The following is a 7374-nucleotide window of genomic DNA, read 5'->3' as shown; positions in this document are numbered from 1 at the left end:
CGGCTCCTAACAGGATCAGAGCTTTGTACAGGAACTCCCATGAATTGAGACTTTTCATTCTGTTTTATCAGAGTGCGTATATGTCCTATTTCAGGAAAAATAAAACAGTCATTTACAGAAGAGAGTCAATCTGTATCTTAAGTGTTTTAATAAAAAGTTAAAACAAACAAACAAAAAAAAAAAAAAAAAAAAAGAGTTTTCTCCAACACCACAGTTCAAAAGCATCAATTCTTCAGCGCTCAGCTTTCTTCACAGTCTAACTCTCACATCCATACATGACTAGTTCATTAGTTCTTGTTAAATCAGTTTTCAACCCTGCTGGACATTTATGCTTCCTTCCCTCCTCACACTGGGCTTAGGGCTGGCCCTGGTCCTTGGGAGGGACACAGACAGGGTGGGACCAGCTTCTGAGCCTGAACTTGAAAGGATGACTATTGTGTCCTGGCCGCACTACTGTGATAGGAAGAGCCCCCTTCACTGACACTAAAGTATCACCTTTACCAGCCACCGCACTGACTTGCGTGTCTCTGTGAAGCTGGTCATTTGGAAGTCCATGTAGGTAGGAAGGAATGGGAACAGATGGAGGTGTCCTAAGAAGAGGCGCTGTGGGCCTCTGTACTGTGGTAGGCACATCCTGGCCAATCCAGGAGGCCCAGCATGAGCTGGGTGGCCTCACTGACCACAGAGGGTATCGCAGGTCTGACATCCACCTCTTGGGCACAAAAGCATATCACTCTTTCACTTACTTTTTCCAAATGTCACACAAAATGTTCCTGGAGGGGTCCAGGCTGCCCGAGTCTTCAGGAAGAAGCCACAGGAAATGCGGTTCCAACTCAGCGGCAGTGAGATTTGGCACTCAGGGCTCCCAGAGAGGAAGGGCAGCTGGCAGACTCGACCCTGTTGCTAAGCCTAACAGCTGTCCCTCCTGGCTTCAAAGGAACCTGAAAATGTTGGAGTGAGTCCCTAACTCTGGGGCCAGCCACTGGGGAACGTGCTGACCACTAGGGGAGGCCAGTGAGCCCCATGGAACAGGAACACCTTTCCAGGGCCTCTTGTCTGGGTACCTGACTGAAAATGGTGGTCGTGGAGTCAGAACTCCACCCAGGCCTGGTTGGGAGAGCCAGGCTGTTCCCTGGGAGGATAGGAAGGCATGGGTTCAATGGGCCAGGAAGAGTCTGGATGCAGGATTTGTGCTCCTTAGTCCCAAAAGGGAGTCCCATCCATGAGGTTGGGACTTTGAAAATGGGATGCCGGCCTGCACCTAGCATACTCCTGCATAACCTCTAAGTGCAAACAGCACCCTTTCTACCAAGCCCCAGTCTGCGGGTCCAGGTGGAACAGTGTCTCGGTCTGAGTGTCTGCCCACTTTCTCCGCTGGCCCTACAGATGCGGGGAGTCTCTCGAGTAACATTGTTCCTGTGAGCTGTGGATAAACCAAGGGAAGGAAAGAGACCATTCAGAAAACTGGTTTGGTGTAGATTATAGAAGTGAAGTGTTTTCTCCAAACAAGGGATAGATTGCTTCCACTTTAATTAAAAACTAAAAATTTGAAAAACATGTTAAAAATTTTCCCTTGAGATTCTCTGACCCATAGATTATTTATAAGTGTGTGGTCTAGTTTCAGAGTGTTTAGAAGCTCTTCAGGTGTCTTCTGTGGTGCTGATTTCTAGTTTGATGCCACTGTGGTTAGAGAACACACTCTGTATGATTTCAATTCTTTTAAATTTGTTGGGGTTTATTTTGCGTATGAGATATGATATCTATCTCAGCAAATGGTCCATGGGTATTTAGAAAGAATACATGTTAGGTGGTGTCAAAATTTCTCAATGGGTTGTTGAGTTCTTAAATGTCTTTGATGATTTTCTGTCTAGTAAGCGGTGTTGATGTCTCCAACTATAATTGTGAATTTCTCTACATGTCCTTTCAGCTTGCTATCAGTTTTCAATTCATGGATTTTGAGACTCTGTTGTTTGATGCATACATATGTGGAAATTAAAATAATAAAAGTGTGACATGTCACAATATGTGGGATGCAGCTAAAGCAGTGCAAGTAGGAAAATTTATAGCATTGAATGCTTACACTAGAAAGGAGGGCAGGACTCAAGTTAATATTCTAAGTTCCTGTCTCAAGAGACTAGAAAGAGGAGAAAAATAAAACCAAAGAAGGCAGGAGAAAAATAGTAATTTAAGAACAGTCATCAATGAAATTAAACAGGAAAACAATAAGGAAATCATTTAAAAATATTTATTTATTTATCCGACTGTCTGGTCTTCGTTGTGGCACATGGGATCTCTCCTCGTGGTGCACAGACAGGACGCTCTAGTGTGGGGCATGGGCTTCAGAGTGTGCGGGCTTAGTAGTTCTGGCAGGTGGGCTCAGTTGCTTTGTGGGATATTAGTTCCCCAACCACGGATGGAAGCCGTGTCCCTTGAATTGCAAGGCAGATTCTTAACCACTAGACCACCAGGGAAGTCTCCAAGAAATCAATTTTAAAAGCTAGCCCTAAAAAACGTTTATAAACTCTGCTGCTGCTAAGTCACTTCAGTCATGTCCGACTCTGTGCAACCCCATAGACAGCAGCCTACGAGGCTCCCCCATCCCTGGGATTCTCCAGGCAAGAACACTGGAGTGGGTTGCCATTTCCTTCTCCAATACGTGAAAGTGAAAAGTGAAAGTGAAGTCACTCAGTCGTGTCTGACCCTCAGCAACCCCATGGACTACAGCCTTCCAGGCTCCTCCGTCCATGGGATTTTCCAGGCAAGAGTACTGGAGTGGGGTGCCATTGCCTTCACCATTATAAACTCTAGTAAGACTGAAGAATGTAAAAAGAAAGAAGACACAAATCATCAAGATCAGGATGAAACAAGGGACATCACTACAGATCCTGGGACATCACAAAGATAATAAGGCAAGCTAGGAACAACTTTACATTCATAAATCCAACAACTTAGAAGAAATAGCTCAAAAACTATAAACTACCAAAACTCAACCAAGATGAAATAAATTACCTGAATAGTCCTATAACTATTTCAAAAACTGGTGTAAATAAAAGCCCCTTTCCCCCAAAGAAATCCTCACGATCAGAAGAAGTAGCATCAATTTTATACAATTTCTTCTAGGACATAGAAGAGACAGGAATATATCCCAGCTCATGTTACGAAGTTACTATTACCCCATGTGATACCCAAACCCAGGAAAGACGGTACCAAAGAGAAAGAGAGAGAGAACTACAGACTAATATTCCTTATGAACTCAGGGCAAAAAAATCTCAGTAAAAATATTAGAAAAATGAACTTATAAATATATAAAAAGAATTATATAATATGGCCAAGTGAGAGTCAATGGTCAATCCTTGAAAATCAATCAATGTAATCTATCACATCAACTGGCTAAAGAAGAAAAATCAAATGTTTATACTAATACAGAAAAAGCATTTGAAAAAAAAATCCATCCATTCATGAAAAAAAGCTCGATCAAACTAGGAATTGAGGAGAATTTCCCTTCATGATAAATAACATCTGAAAAAAAAAAACAAAAACCTAACATCACACTTAATGGTGAAAGATGAAAGTTTTCCCTCTATTGTTCGAAAACAAGACAATGATATCTGCTCTCACCACTGTTTTTCAACATAGTATTGGAAGTTCTAATCCGTGTAATAAGATAAGGAATGAAAGGTAGACAGATAGGAAACGAAGAACTAAAACTATTCCTATTGGCAGATGACATAGCAGGACATCCCAATGAACCTTTTATTTTTATTTTTAAGAATGTTTTTTGGTTGCTGTTCTTTTTTTAAAAAAATTCTATTTATATTTTGGCTGTGCTGGGTCTTTGTTGCTGTGCAGGCTTCTGTCTAGTTGCAGGGCATGGACTTCTCACCGTGGTGGCTTCTGTTGTTGCACAGAATGGGGCTCTGGGCTCTCGGGCTTCAGTGGTCACAGCGCATGGGCTCAGTAGTTGTGGGCTTCTGGGCTCCAGGGCAAGGGCTCAATAGTTGAGGTGCATGGGCTTAGTTACTATGAGGCATGTGGGATCTTCTTGGTCCAGGGGTCGAACCCACGTCTCCTGCATTTGGGATTCGACCCCTGGATTCTTTACCACTGAGCCACCAGGGAAGTCCCCCAATGAACCTTTTAAAAGAATAAAATCCAAACCTTCCGCACTAAGTAAGCTCTGCATGATTGTGTGTAAGATCAACACACAAAAATCAATTGCATTTCCATATACTTACAATGAACATGTGGAAGTGGAAATGTAAAATACAGTACCACTTATGATCACTCTGAAGAAAATGAAATATTCAGTTATGAACTTGACAAAGTGTGCAGATGTTGAAATTGCAAAATGATTTTTAAAAGTCAAAGAAAACCTAAATAAATAGAGATATTTTGTGTTCATGAATTGGAAGACCCAACATAGCAAAGATGTCAGTTCTCTCCAAATTGATCTATAAGTTTAGCATAATTCTTACCAGAATCCCAGTGTTTTTTTTTTTTTGGTAGGCACAGACAAGCTTATTCTAAAACTATGGAAAGGTACAAGCCTTTGAATAGCTAAACAATCTTGAAAAAAGAAGACTATAGTGAAAGAATAACCCTATGCAATGTTGACTTGCTATATTGTTTCAGAAATCAGTGTGATCCAGAAATCAGACAGAGGGATAGACACACACACGAACAGAACACCGCAGTGAATCCAGGAATAGCTCCACTCAAATATACACAACTGATTTCTAACGAATAAGGCACAAAAGCAGTTGTGTGGAGGAAAAAGCCTATATAACAAATGGTGCTAAAGCACTTGGATATCCATAGACAGAAAAATGAACCTCAACCTCAACCTTACACCTTATATAAAAATTAACTCAAAATGTATCATGGACTTAAAACTGTAAGACTATAAACCTTTTATTTTTAAAAAAATAGAAAAAATCTTCAGAATCTTGGCCTAGGAAAAGAGCTCAGGCATAACCCCCAAAGCATGAAAATAAAAGGAAATATTAAAAAGCTTTGCTTTGCAAAAGCACAAGTGAGGAAGATGAAATGACAAACTACAGTCTGGGAGAAAATATTTGCAAACTAGCATCTGACCAAAGAATCATACCTATAACATACAAAGAGCATTCAAATCTCAACACTAAAAAATTCAATTAGAACATGAGCAAAAGATGAACAGACATTTTATCAAAGAGGCAATAAAATCCATGAATGTTCAACATTATTAGCCATTAGGGAGATGCAAATTAAAGCCGCAACGAGACACTGCATGCTTGTTAGAATGACTAAAATAAAAAAACAGTGACAACCCCAAATACTGACGAGGATGAAAAACACTGGATTTCTTGAACATTGCTGGTGGGAATGTAGAACAGTGCAGCCACTCTAGAAAATATTTTGTCAGTTTCTTACAAAACCAAACACGCAACTCCCATATGACGCAGCCATTGCTCTCCTAGGCATTCATCTCAGACGAATAAAACTTATGTTCACATAAAACCTGTACACAAATGTTAACAGCAGTTTTATTCACAATAACCAGAAGCTGGACACAGCCCAGATATTCTTCAATGACCGAATGGTATATCCACACAGTCGAATCTTAGGAAGCAACTCAGAGGAAGGAACTATTGATACACTTGGGTTTCCTAGGTGGTACTCGTGGTAAAGAATCTGCCTGCCAATGCAGGAGATATGAGAGAAGCAGGTTCCATCCCTGGGTCAGAAAGATCCCCTGGAGGAGGAAATGGCACCTCACTCCAGTATCCTTGCCTGGAAAATTCCATGGGAAGAAGAGCCTGGTGGGCTATAGTCCATGGGCTGTAAAGAGTTGGACACAACTGAGAGGCTGAGCACACACACATTGATAAACTCGACAACCTGGACAGATCTCCAGGAAATTATTCTCAGCGCAAAAGCCAATCCTTAAAGGTTACATACTGTATGATTACATGCATATAGCATTCCTGAGGGACAAAATGATAGACGGAGAGCAGATCAGCAGATTCTAGGGGGTGTGTCGGAGAAGGCAATGGCAACCCATTCCAGCACTCTTGCCTGGAAAATCCCATGGACGGAGGTGCCTGGTGGGCTGCAGTCCATGGGGTCGCTAGGAGTCGGACACGACTGAGCAACTTCACTTTCACTTTTCACTTTCGCGCATTGGAGAAGGAAATGGCAACCCACTCCAGTGTTCTTGCCTGGAGAATCCCAGGGACGGGGGAGCCTGGTGGGCTGCCGTCTATGGGGTCGCACAGAGTCGGACACGACTGAAGCGACTTAGCAGCAGCAGCAGGGGGTGTGTGGCAGGAGTGATGGAGATGTTCAGTGTAACTGCAGTAGACAAGTGAACCTCCACATTTGACAAAAGTACATAGAACAAAACACACATGTAGACAGCTGAGTGCATGCAGCAAGGTCAGTGGATTTTGTCAATGCCAGTTTCCTGGCTTGTCATACTGTCTATAGTTTGCAAGAAGTTATCATTGGGAGAAACCAGGTGAAGGGTGCAAGAAGTCTCTTTATTATTTTTCACAGTTGCATGTGGATCTACCATTCTTTCAAAATAAATTTTAAACATTTGAATAAACATGTTAAAAATGTTTACTATGCATCCATCTCCAACACACATCTCACAGAGGATGAAGTGGTGTGAGCAGTTGGTGTCCCACTGAAGAAAACACTCCATGCCCATTTGGCATATATCCCGGAACAGGTCCTATGCTGGGCACCGCAGAGAAGGTATGTTCATGTTGGCCTGACTGCTGGCCAGGAAGCTGGCTGGGATGCTGGATGAGGATGCTAGACCAGGATGCTGGCTGCATTGCTGAACCACTGAGACACTGGGCCCTTCCCTCGCCGACCTGCAGGGGGCAGTCTGCCCATGCAGTAACGCGGCCCACAGTGGCGGCTCCAAACCTGGTGGAGAGGGGAGCTCGGCTTCTGAGTCTCAGCTATGTGACTACCAGCTTTTTCTCTCTTCTCTTCTTTTCCTCCCCTCCCTTCCCTCTTTCCACCTCTCTCATGCACACACACCGTGCGCACACACACACACACACACACGCATTCATGTGCGCCCCAGAGTCCATGAGCTCATTCTACCTATGGCTGGCAGACTGGGTGGGATCATTTCTCCTTAAGCTCTTTGTCCGGCTCAGTTTCAAATGACTCATGAGCGGCTTTCACCATGCCCCCCAGGGAGCCCCCCTGCCTGGCCCCATAAACCTTCACAGTTAGACCCCAATTAGGTAATGTTTTCTGATAAGCAGCTGTTCACCCACTCCTTCCAGACCACCTGAGAGAACTGTCCCTGGTTCTGGGCAGTGAAACCTCCCCAGCCTGGCCCCTCTGGATCCTCCCCAAACCTCATTCTCA

Source organism: Bos mutus, chromosome 7 (genome assembly GCF_027580195.1).
Source record: "Bos mutus isolate GX-2022 chromosome 7, NWIPB_WYAK_1.1, whole genome shotgun sequence".
NCBI classification, from domain to species: domain Eukaryota; kingdom Metazoa; phylum Chordata; class Mammalia; order Artiodactyla; family Bovidae; genus Bos; species Bos mutus.
Note: the sequence above shows the minus strand (reverse complement) of the source record.